At 44.5% G+C, this 13,153-nt stretch overlaps 1 pseudogene; it reads right to left on the reverse strand.

Annotated features, from left to right (window-relative positions):
* Positions 1-5,868: 5,868 nt before the first annotated feature.
* LOC114686380 lies at positions 5,869-10,229 on the reverse strand (annotated as a pseudogene).
* Between the last annotated feature and the right edge of the window lie 2,924 nt (positions 10,230-13,153).

The raw sequence follows: 13,153 nt of genomic DNA on the forward strand, positions 1-13,153 counted from the left end.
CATGTTAGCTACTCAGAAGGCTGAGGCAGAAACATGGCTTGTACCTGCTGCTGTTTGTAGATGTAACCAACCGTCTTATTAAATAAGAAACACAGAACCAATGTAAAAGAGAAAGCCAAGAGATCAGAGCTCAGAGCTAAAATCTCACCCTTCCTCCTGCAGTGGTCCTAGCTTCCCGAAAGAGACCTATTTCCTGTCTGTCCGTCTTTTCATAGTCTTTTGTTCTGCCCTCTCATTGGTTGTAAACCCAAACACGTGACTGCCTCGTCACTGTCTGTATATACAGCCCCCAGGTCTTAAAGGCATATGTCTCCAATGCTGGCTGTATCCCTGAACACACAGAGATTTATGGGATTAAAGGCGTGTGCCACCACTTTAAGCTTTCAGGCTTTTGGAGCAACACAGTTCAGCTGAGATTCATTCTGGATGAGGACTCAGAGGCTTCCAACCTGAGGAAACAGGACCAGCTGAGGAATTGGCAAGGTAAGATAGCTGTGGCTTGTTCCGTCTCTCTGATCTTCCAGTATTCACCCCAATAACTGGCCTCGGGTTTGATTTTACTAATAAGAACTTTGAAGATTGCTGCTACAGCTGTTAGGCAACAATTCTGAAGACATAGACAACTGAAAATGTGTTTGCTTAGTATCACAAACCCTAGGCTCTCTCTAAAGCATTGCGTGGACTAGACAAGCTGGAATAAGCCTGCCATCCAGAACTAAGGTCATCTCTGGCTATCTAACAAGATAGAAACCAGCATGGCTGTATAAAAACCAATTCTCAGAAGAGTTTTAAATCTGTGTCATGGAAGGAGATGGTGCCCTTGGCTTTCTGACAGAAGAGGGTGTTTCTGTAAAGACCACTCCAGCATAGAGAATAGAAAAAAAAGTCACCAAAAATGGGAGCTGAACCAGGCATGGGTGAACACACCGTTAATACCAGCATCGTGGATGCAGAAGCAAGCTGGTCTACATAAAAAGTTTCAACAAAGGGCTGGGGAGATGGCTCAGAGGCTAAGAGCACTAGCTTCTTTTCCAGAGGTCCTGAGGTCAATTCCCAGCATCCACCACATGGTGGCTTACCAGCATCTATAATGAGATCTGGTGCCCTCCTCAGGTGTACAAGCATACATACAGGCATAATAGTGTACACTAAATAAGTAAATAAACAAATAAATATTTAAAAAAAAAAAGTTTCAGGAAGGCTAGAACTACATGATGACCCTATTTCAAAAACAGAGTGGGTTTGGACAAGAACCTGCCTCCCACTTTTCACAGCAGGAGACAAAAATGGGATTGTCACGTCTTCTAGGCAAAGAAACAAATAATTAGTCAAAGACTTTGAACCCCTTTAACTTCAGTGCTCAAGAAAGAAGGGGGCTGATCTCTGTGTGCAGGGCCCACCAGGTCTACATGGTGACTTCCAGGCCTTTCGTGTCTGCACAATGAGACCATGTCTTCATCAACATTTGTGAGGTGGATGTGGTGGCTCAGGCTGTGTTGTAAACTAACCTCATCTGAAATACCCTCCGCTTGCTGGGGTAGCCAAGGCTTCAAGTCCTTGCCTATCCCTCCTCCTCCTGCCCCCTCCCTATTTGCACGCAATACCATGATGGGTTTAAGATTTCAATTTGGTTTCTTTTTTCTTTTTCTTTTTTTGTTTGTTTGTTTGGTTGGTTGGTTGGCTGGTTTATTTGAGACAGAGTTTCTCTGTGTAGTTTTGGTGCATGTCTTGGATCTCACACTGTATATCAGGCTGGCTTTGAACTCACAGATATTCACCTGACTTGGCCTCGGGAGTACTCAGATTAAAGGTGTGTGCCACCATTGCTCATCTGTCAGGGACCAAACATAAACCATGGAAAAGTACTAGCTAGGCCAGAGAACAAGCCCTGCCTTAAGCCAGATGCCCCAAAGATAAAGAACAGGTCAGGTAAGTCAGGTAGCAGAGCAACAGAACAATGGGCCCTGACCAGTGACCTTACCACCCAGCAGCCTCACAACTTTCACGTAGTCCTTCACCTGCACGTCCCCCTTCACCTGCACGTATGGCACTTCGTGCACCCCTTCCCTCCTTCCTGCCCCTTCTCATGCTATACAAGCCTTGCTGAGGAGAATAAAATTTGCAGCTTGATCGGAACACTGTCTTGCTGTCTTCTCTCTTGTCTCCCCCCCCCCCCCCCGTTTCATCCTCACCCGCAGGTGGGTCGCCCCCCCCCCCCGTTGACACCCCGCTGGCCAGGGCACTCATCCTTGTTATAAAAATTTTAAAGCCATGAAACTGAGCAGGGTGGTTGGGGGATGAGTCATCCCTAACTGGCTTGAGGGCCAGACAGCCCAAACAAGTAAAAAGGATACTTTCTAAGAACCAGTCTGGGTTTGCCTGATGGTCTTAGCAACAGCAGCTGAAACATGATCTGGAGATGACCTGGACCAATGAGAGGCAGCCATGTCACACCAGCAGATGCATATTCATCAGACCTCCCCCCAGGGTGTGGTGGAGGGTGTATAAGGCTTGCCTCTTCCTGAATAAACTGAGCTTGTTTTGACATTCTCCCAGAGTCTCTGTGGTTTGACTCTGAGCCTACTTGGCCTCTGCCCCCAAAGGGAACAACAGCAAGGACCCTGCTACATCTGGTGCCAGAACCCAGGAAATTTGGTACTTGAAGAGGGTCTGGTTGAGTAGGCCCCTCTACATTGTGTAACTTCGGTCCCTTCAGCAGGTAAATGCTGGGATCCCCACTTTCTTCTTTCTGTTTGTCTTATTTGTGAGTCTGTCTGTATGGTAGGGTGGCTGGCATATACTTTTGTTCAGGCTTGCCTAGAGTTTCCATATAAGGGCTGGCCCCTCAGAAAACAATAGCCACAGTCTGACTATTTTTAGTTGTATATGTGTATATATGTGTATATGTATGTGTGTATGTGTGTGTTTGTGAATGCGTGTGCTTCTGGGTTGTGATGCCTGGAGAGATGGATCAGTAGTTAATAGTGATTGCTCCATAGATTTTTTTTTTTTTTCAGAGAATATGTGGGAACCTGATCTTTGGATAAGAGTTCTGTTCCTGGCCAGAAACCGTGAAGTGGCCTCAGGAGTAATTCTTCAATTGTTTGTTATGCCCATTTTGTTGACTATAATTGCTCGTCTAAAGTCATCCTCTACTGAGGCCCATACCTTTAATTCCAGCATTTCGGAGGCAGAGGAAGGTGGATCTCTGTGAGTTAAAGGCCAGCGTGGTCTAGAGACTGAATTCCAGGAGAGGCTCCAAAGCTACACAGAGAATCACTGCCTTGAAACAAATAACAAACAAATACAAACAAACAGAAAAAGCCATGAAACTACCTGAGAGCATCTGGAAAGAGGGTGGGCTCCACAGGCTGTTCTGCACTACTGCAGATCAGGTCTCTGAAAAACAGAGACTGTTAAGTGGAAGTAAACAAAAAGATGTCCAAGATGTCTCAGTAACTCACACCAGTACTTTCAGCCATTGGGAACCTAAAAAAGGAGAAATAGTCTGTAGTGTGAGTGAGAGGCCGGTCCCACCTACATAGCAAGAGCCCACCTCAAAAACAAAAACAAAAACAAAAGAATGAAAAAACCTTGGGTGGTATAGGCTTGTAAGCCTACTATCCCACTGTGGAAGGCAAGTGGATAAAAAAGTCTTTGCCCAAGTAGGGACAAATATTGACTTCCAGGCCAGCCTCAGAAAAGCAAATTATATAAATAAATGAGCCAAGTAGCTGATTAATAACTTAAAATGACCTGGACACAAACGGGAGTAGCCACCATTCTTTGAGGAGTTGGATGACTCCAGAGATCATACATGGCCATCTTTGTACCCCAGCCTCTTCAATAATTCTGGGATGTGCCTCAGCTGCTGGAATGATGGTCTCCCATGCACGAAGCCTGGCTAATATCTCAGAAATCCACAAATAGGACACAAAGATGCACATCTGCAATCCCCTGACTCTTGAGAGTATGACAGAGGAGCAGAGATTCAAGGTCATTCTAGCTTCCTAGCTGGGCTACCTGACAACCTGCCCCCAAAAACTGCAGAAAGTGTGAAAGGAAGTACAAATGCATCTGTGTTTACCTAGAAGCCAAATGTTCTGGCAGGTATATCCACTCTAGAATGTTTTTATTGTGTTTTATATTTCTAGTTTAAATTTTTCAAATTTTGATGCTTAGCAGCAGTTAGAATTGAGTGGGATGATGGGAATCCTAGCCAGGTAAATGCTTGAAGGGGCTTGTCATGCTGAAGGGAGTGGATTGGAGGCTTTGAAAACTACACATGAGGAGTAATGCTACAGACTGCAGGATTCCATGGCTCTCTGCCAAGCTGTTCTCCGACACCGGGCAACAGCTCTCAGTGTTGTCCATTCCTTGGGACAGGGTTTTATCATGGAGCAGGCTAGACTCAACCTCGCAGCTATCCTCCTGTTCCTGCATGCTGCTATAACAACTGTGAGCACACTAGAGAAAGACTCTATCAACTGAGCTGAATCACCAGTACTCTCCTCACAAGAGCAATGCACTCACACCATCCTCCTGCCTCAGTCTTCTGTGTAGCTGTCCTAGCAATTGACTGCCACAGCATCCAGCTCAACCCCTGATGAGCTTCATGAAGACCTGGACAAAGGTCCTTTAACAATGAATGACATCCTCAGCTCTATGGTTCAGGTCGATCATGAGACACAGTCCTGTAAATGATGAGCCAAATCACTTCAGAACTGTGTTGTTCACACAAGAATAAATCTCAGGTGTGGCAGCTCACACCATAACAAGAGGCAGATGGAGACAGGAGGATTGCTGAGCATTGGAGATCAGCCTAGGCCACAGGAGTTGCAACTAACCTTAGCTACACTTTAAAACCCCGATCAAAACATTTAAAACATAAATACATAGATCAGCAATTTATGACTCAGTGTTTGTGGTTGGATCAATGAATGAGTTTTGTTGTTGATGATGTTCCTGCTTTTGGTTTACTTTTTCTAGACAGGGTGTTGAAGACAAATTTCTAAGCAGTCTTATTAAATAAGAAACAGAGCCGGCCGGGCAGTGGTGGTGCACGCCTTTAATCCCAGCACTCGGGAGGCAGAGCCAGGCGGATCTCTGTGAGTTCAAGGCCAGCCTGGGCTACCAAGTGAGTTCCAGGAAAGGCACAAAGCTACACAGAGAAACCCTGTCTCAGAAAACCAAAAAAAGAAAAAAAAAAAAAAAAAAAAAAAAAAAAAAAAAAAGAAACAGAGCCAAATGCAGGGGTGCAAGCCATAGATATCAGAGCAATAGCCGCCAACTCACCTTAGCTCACCATTTCACCATAGCCTCCCAAGAGAGCTTCTTCTGTCTAACCTGCGCCTTTATTGCCTTCCTGTTCTGCTGTGGGATGTTCTGTATGGCAAATGTGTTGCTCTAATTGGTTAATAAATAAAACACTGATTGGCCAGTAGTCAGGCAGGAGGAAGTATAGGCGGGACAAGGAGGAGAAGAATTGTGGGAAGTGGAAGGTTGAGTCAAAGACACTGCCAGCTGCCACCATGACAAGCAGCATGTGAAGATGCTGGTAAGCCACGAGCCACGTGGCAAGGTATAGATTTATAGAAATGGGTTAATTTAAGATATAAGAACAGTTAGCAGAAGCTCCATGCTGGGGTAACACCCTTATATATCCAACCTGCCAGAATCTACTCCCATGACACCTGTCAACATGCCCAAGTCAAATTTTTCCCTCCTCTTGAATACAGCATCAACTAACTTTTCCCTCCCACCCTGGAGCATCAGTCTAAAACCATGTGTTATGTGTCCTCTGACCAGACATGTGTGCCTTGTTTTTCATTTCCCAGTGTCCACAGGAAGCTTGATATTTACACACAACTAGTAATAACTCCAACAATCACACAATGGGGTTTTGTTGTAGATATATCGATTGTCACAATCACAGGAGTGTTCAGTACCAAAAAAGACCTTCCCAGGCTTCCTAATGGCTTTGACAATATTCATAAGTTAATCACAATGTTCTCTCATGAGTTCCACGTGGAGAGTACCACTGTAATCATAGCTTTCCTGAGGAACAGGGTACAGCTCCATCTTTAGCTTTCTCAAACTGGCAGGATGGTGTAGTAGGCCCTCAGGGCATGCAAGGAGATTTGATTCCCATAGAAGCTGAAAACAGCTGCTCAGGGCAGGTAAGATGTCATGGAGATATTGATCCTCAATTTGACAGTCCTCTAAGTCCAGGGTCACCAGGGTGGGTCCATCTTTTACTAATGGAACTCGGAGGGGTTCAGGACTTAGATCAGTCAATCTGACATTTTTCAAATTCAGTTGTTGCAATTGACTGACACATGGAAACTCAGAAAGACTGTCCCATTCTGATGCTGAGAGTGTACAGTGAGTCACATCCAGGTCATCCAAGGGGGTCTTCAAGGACCTAATTAGGAAAACAGACAGTTCTTAGAACTGAGGGCTAATACAGAAGATGGCCAGTAATGACACAGAAGAGGAAAGTGTGGGTCAAAATATTTCTATTTGTATGGCAGATCAGTACTCATGATGCTGCATGACTGTCTACATACTAAAATCTGTACTGAGGCTTGGCACCATCCTTAACTGCACATCCTTCCCTCACTATCAAGCAAGACCCAAATGCTGGCTAGACTAACAGGGCACACACAGGAAGGACCAAGGAGGACCAACCCAGGCAAGATCTGGGAACAATCCAATGTCACCACCCCTCAAGCACATCTTCTCCGTTCCTTTCTCTGTGCTTACCTGTGCACCCTTCCTTCAATTAACTTCAGTGACACACATTTCCCAACTACCCATCACCTACACAGGCTTAAAACCATTAAAACTGTGTATGGACACTGGGCATTGCGGTTTCCATCTTTAATCCTAGCACTTGGGAGGCAGAGACAAGTGGATCTCCTCGAGTAGGAGGCCAGCCTGGTATACATTCCAAGACAGCCAGAGTTACATAGCTAGGTCCTGCCTTGGCAGGAAGCAGGGTAGCAAGCTGAGTATTGGGGTACACACCTATAATATTGATACCTGGAAGCTGAGGCAATACAACCAAGGAGTTCAAGGCCAATCTAGGCAACATAGAACCAATCTTTAAAAAAAAATTTTTTTTTTTAATTTTTAAAAAAAGAAGTAATCTTAAAAACAGACCATTCCTGATGGGTGGTGGTAGCACATGCCTTTAATCCTAGCACTTGGGAGGCAGAGTTCAAGGCCACCCTGGTTTACAGAGCAAAGTCTACTGTGGGATGTATTTCTATTCCCGTTGGTTAATAAATAAGCTGCTTTGGCCTATGGCAAGGCAGCTCAGAGGCAGGCAGGAAATTCAAGCAGAGATACAGGAAAGAGAAAGGTGGGATGAGGGAGATGCAAGCTAGGCATGGAAGGAGCAACAATGTGTCAGCAGACCGATAACAGAACAGCCAAGGGCAACATGGCAAAACAGATTAACAGGAATAGGTTAAGTTATAAGAACTAGCTAACAAAAAGCCTGAGGCATAGACCATAGAGTTTCTAATTAATAAGCCTCTGTATGTTTACTTGGGACCGAGTGGCTGTGGGACCAGGTGGGTCACAGGAAATCTTCTGACTACACAAGTCCCAGGACAGCCAAGGATACAGAGAAACTGTTTCAGAAAGCAAACAAACAAACAAACAAAACCAGTCCATTCAGAGTGAGAGTGCTTGGTAGATGAAGACGCCTGTCACCAAGGCTGACAATCTGCTTTGGATCCTTGGGATCCAACATGGTTGAAGGAGGAAAATGACTGATGCAAGTTGTCCTCTGACCTCCACAAGTATGCTGTGGCTCTCCCTCCCCGCCCCACTGAAAAACACAGATAAATAAATTAAAATAGAATGAAGATGACACATGCCTTTAATCCCAGCATCTCAGGAGGCAGAGACAAGCTGAGGTCCATGAGTTCAAGGCAAACCTGGTCTACAGAACAAGTTCAGAGACAGGTGGGGCTATACAGAGAAACACTGTGTCAAAAAAAAAAAAAAGAAAGTGGGGTTAGAGGTACTGCTCAGTAGTTAAGAACGTTTGTTGTTCTTATAAAGGATATGGATTCTGTTCCCAACATGGTGGCTCAAAATCCCCTGAAACAGTACCCAGGGAGCAAACTGATGCCCTCTTTGATCTCCACAGGCACCTAGCACATGATATGCAAACATTGGCTCAGGCCCACAAACATATACATATGAAACATCAGGAGATCTGTAGGGCAAATTTTCCTTATTTCTTCGAAGAAGGCAAACTGCTAATTTCTGCTCAAAACTTCAGATAGTACCATCAATTCTAAATCTGTACCTTTCAGATGCACAAGTTACTTGATTGTCATTACTTCACTATTTGACTTAATTATATAATTATATAAATCTACTTATTAAGAAAAGGAAATTATGTAGGCCAGCTAACTTGACTGGAATCAAGTCAGGCAATATGATCATACTTCAGCTTGGCTCCAAGGGAAATGTCTGGTAAGCACTCTTTTAAGTTTTCATCCATTTCTATAGTTTAACTTAAAGTAAAAAGCATCTTTTCAGTTAAGAAAAAGAAAAACCCCAGCCTTTCCTTAATGGGAAATAGTAGGCAGCCTGCTGTGTCCATACGCATGGCTGCTGAATAGAGCACAGATTGGGAACTAATGCAGGTGTGACATGCTTTCATCAATGCCCTCCTGTGTCTTCAGCTTTCTTGAACACACCAGCTAAGGAAGAAACTAGAATCCACTCACTAGATCTCATTGCTTCATAACTGGCTAAAAAACATGGGTGCCTTTCCAGACCATCAACCCCAGCTTAACCTTGATCCTTTGCACCACTGGTTATGTGAGAGCTCTCTCCAGGCCAGAGCAGACAGGAAACAATGCCTTGACATTTCTAATGCCTCAGCACTGTCAATCCACTAGTGGGTACAGGGAGCAGGTGCCCACTACTATAAAGGAACAGGGCTTTGTTCTGCTCTGCAGAGCATCTGTCTTTACCCAAGCAGCTGGTGCAGGTGGCCCTCAAGGAAGGGAACAGTTTCCAGATGCAGCTTCTGGAGACACTCCAGCTTGAGGAACTGCAAGGTGAACTGGATGATGATATAGCTCTTCTCCTCTGGGGAAATAAAGTTATCTCCTTGGATGTTGGTGAGAGAGAGCTTGCACAGGTTCCTCATGCAGCCCAGGTAAGAAGCCAAGTTAAGCAAGAAAACTGGATTGCAGAAAGCATCGTGCAGGCCCAGTGTTTCTACATACTCCAGGTTCACCTTTTCTGAGAGCTTCTTGTGGTTAAAACAGGATGCTGACCAAATCTGAAGCTCATTACAGTACAGCTGTAACAACCCTTTCCTCTTATCACTCCACTCAAGGAGGTACCCTAAGAACTGGGTAAGGGGGCCTTCCATGAACAAGTCCACCACCACCTTCAAGGGCTTCTTCACTCCCGCCTTCAAATGGCCTGCCAGTGCTTGAGTCTCACTTGAGGTCTGTGGTAACCAGTTATCCATGGACCAAAGCCGCATATCCAAGTAGTTCTGACCCACAGACCATAGATCCAGCACTTCCAGTTTGTCCTGCCTGTGGGGAAAACAGAAAAGAGCCTCAGCAGCTAGGCCAGGACACAATATCTTGCCTGTGTTTTATTCCAGCCCTGAAGTTCCATTCTGTCTTACTTTCTTCCATGTCCTTCAGTGTCTCCCTCTCCCACTTCTAGTACCCATGGGAAGCAGGGGTAGTCCTTCAGCCACAGCTGTATCCACCATGAGTCCCGCCCCCTGCACAGCCCTTTCCCAGATGGCTCAGCAATGGCCAAAGTCTGTAGTCTGAAAGCTGCTGCCATCAGAAACCTCTGCTCCATCTGTGGCCCCTCTTCCCCATTTTGACTCCTACCATCTCTGCTCTGGGATTCCCTCCCAGGGTACCCAAGTCTTCCTCACCTGGGGCGAACCTCCTGGATAAGCAGTTTATCAATCTCCTCTAGGACAACTTGTGCTTGGGTCTCTAAGGAGCTTTTTCTCTTCAGAGCTCCCAGAGGGAGTCGGGGAAGGGCCACGAAGACACTATTGTCCTCAGGACATTAACATGATGACCAGCATAGTCTTGCTTCAACAGTTGTGGTAACAATACTATGGGTAAGTTCTTCAAAGCAATGTTGGCCAAGGCCTCCTCTCTCAACAGTCTCTGGCCAGCCAGTTCCTGGAGTGTGAGTAGGGTCTTGCTGCTCATTTTGGGGGATCTTCAGGGAGAAAGATCCCAGAGAAGCATTTAGAAAAAGACATCTATATTTTCATGATAATGATTAGAGGGCCCTTCTCACTCATCACAGAAACACAGGGCCACAGTCACTGCTCATTCTGCTCTATGTTCCACTGACCCACAAATCCATATCATCCCCCACCCCCACCCCCCTTCTGACCCCCACCCCCATTTGCACTGTCATCTCCCAAGTATCAGTGGTCACAGCCCACTTCACTCTCACCCGTTTCCAACCAGTGGGGCACTGGATTCCATTCCCAGTGGGAAGGGACTCCTGAGGATTCTGAAAGCTAACTCAACTTCCTGGGGTAGTTTTTCTCATCACTCAGACACTATATTGCTGGGAGTAGTGACAGAAGCCTGTAATCCTGGCACCCTAACATAGGAGGTCTGGGACTGGAGAGATGGCTCGGCACTTAGGAACACTTGCTCCTGTAGAGGGCCTGGAATTCATTTTTAGCCCTCACATGTCAGCTCACAACTGCCTGGTAATTCCAGTTCTAGGGAATTTAGCACTCTCTTCTAAAATCCCTGGCACAAGCACACAGATGATACACATATATACAAGTAGGTGAACACTCACGCACATATAAAATAAATCAAAGTCAGGCATGGTGGTGCACATCTTTAATCGTCGCAGGCAGAAACACTAGGATCTGAGTTTGGTGCCAGAATGGGCTCCATGTTGAGTTCCAGGACAGCCAGAGCTACCCCAATAAAGCCTGTCTCAAAAGATAGGAGATCCAGAGATCAAGGCCAACCTCAACTATTTAGCAAGTTGGAGGTCAGCCTGGGCTACATCAAACTTAAACAAGTTATACTAACCTTATCCTAACTTGCTAGCTCTCCAACCAGAGTCATTTAAAATATAAGGTAAGGACATGCAAATTAAATACTTTGATAGTTAAAAATAAATTTGAAAAGGAAGATTGATTGATTGATTGTGCAAAGCCAAAAAGCTCACTCATTTAGCTAACCAATGGCAAGTATTTTTAGTCTACACCCAGTTTCAGGCACAGTGAGGATGCAAGCTCAGCCTCTTTGGTTTCTTACCAGGCATCTTGTGGTCAGCTGGCAGTGATGCAGACCGGGGAACCAGCAAACAGTATTCCCAAACCCAGAACCCAGAATCTGCTTTACGCTAATATCAAGAGTTATTTTCTTAATGAATGTTTTGTTCGGTTTGGTTTTGGTTTTCCAAGCCTGGGTTTCTCTGTAGAGCCCTGGCTGTCCTGGAACTCACTCTGTAGACCAGGCTGTCCACAACTCAGAGGTCCCTTTAATCCCTGCCTCTGCTTCCCCAGTGTTGAGATTGAAGGCCTGTCTAAATGAAGACATTTGAAATATTTGTTTTTATTATGTGTATGGGTGTTTTGACTGCGTGTGTGTCTGTGCATAATGTTCATGCACTGCCAAAAGATGCCAGAAGAGGGTTTTACATCCATTGGAACTGGAGCTACAGATAGCTGAGCTATGTAGGTGTTGGAAATTGAACCCAGATCCTCTATGAACAAGTCTTCTTCCAAGGCTTGGAACATTTTGGTGAATCGGGGTAGCATTCTATTGATCTTTGGTAGATTTCTGATGACAACATTACATCACTTGATAACACTTATTTTCAAGAATGAGAAACTAGACATGAAGGGGGATAATGACTTTGAAAGTGTGGAGAAGGAGGCCGTTTAAGTGCTATGTCCAGTGTGGGGGTCGGGTGGAGCCATGAAAGTTCAGCATGGACAGAAACCAGTTCACTGGATGGGTTACAACTTGGAACTCTGAACTTTGTTTTTTTAGATAGAAGAGGTTTCACTTTATAGCCCACATGAAACTCACTATGTAGTTCAGGCTAGTCTCAAACTCAGGGAAATCCTCCTGCCTCAGACTCATGAACTGGTATTACAGACAAGCAGCACCAGCTAAAGTTTAAACTTTTAAATTTATAGAAAACTAGCTGGGAGATGGTGGCACAGGCCTTTAATCCTAGCACTCAGGAGGCAAAGGCAGGCAGATCTCTGAGTTCGAGGCCAGCCTGATCTAGAAATCAAGTTCCAGGACAGGCTCCAAAGCAACACAGAGAAACCCTGTCTCAAAAAAACAAAAACAACAACAACAAAAAAAAAAAAAAAAAAAAAAACCCACAAAACGGAAAAAACAAACCCTGTCTCAAAAAACCAACCAACAAAACAACAATAACAACAAAAACAAAAATAAAATTTACAGTAAACTAGCCTTTCCATGGTGGTGCATTGGGGAGGCTGAGGCAGGCATATCTCTGAGTTCCAGGCCAGCCTACTCTACAGATCTAGTTCCAGAACAGGATTCAAAGCTACAGAGAAGCCCTGTGTCAAAGAAAAAAATTATATAAAGCTGTCAAGTGTAATGATGGCCTTTAGTCTCAGCCCTTGGGAGGCAGAGGCAGAAGATCTGAGTTTGAGGCCAGGCCAGGGCTGCCAAGGAGAGTCCATTTCTAAAATATAAAATAAAAATTTACAGAAAACTCTGAAGCCTCTGGCTTCACTTTCCTGAGTGATGGGATTACAGCTGTGAGCACTACACCCAGACTACAATAATGCTTCTGCATTGATATTTAAAATCTAATTCTAAAAAAGTTTCACTTGTTGCCAGGAGTGAGTTCCAGGGCAAAGTTACACAAAGAAACCCTGTCTCAAAAAAACACAAAAAACAAACAAACAAAAAATAAAAAACAAAGCAAAGCAAACAAACCAAAAAACATAAAAAACGTTTCACATGTTCTTAGAAAGAAAACAAAGTTTAACATATTTTCATATGCATTGCATTATTTAAGGAAACTAAACTTCCTTTATAATTTTAAATGGGCACACCCATTATTTAAAAGCAGCAAGCTTCTTTTATAATTTTGAAAGAATACACTG

This window comes from Peromyscus leucopus, unplaced genomic scaffold (genome assembly GCF_004664715.2).
Source record: "Peromyscus leucopus breed LL Stock unplaced genomic scaffold, UCI_PerLeu_2.1 scaffold_1151, whole genome shotgun sequence".
Classification (NCBI taxonomy): domain Eukaryota; kingdom Metazoa; phylum Chordata; class Mammalia; order Rodentia; family Cricetidae; genus Peromyscus; species Peromyscus leucopus.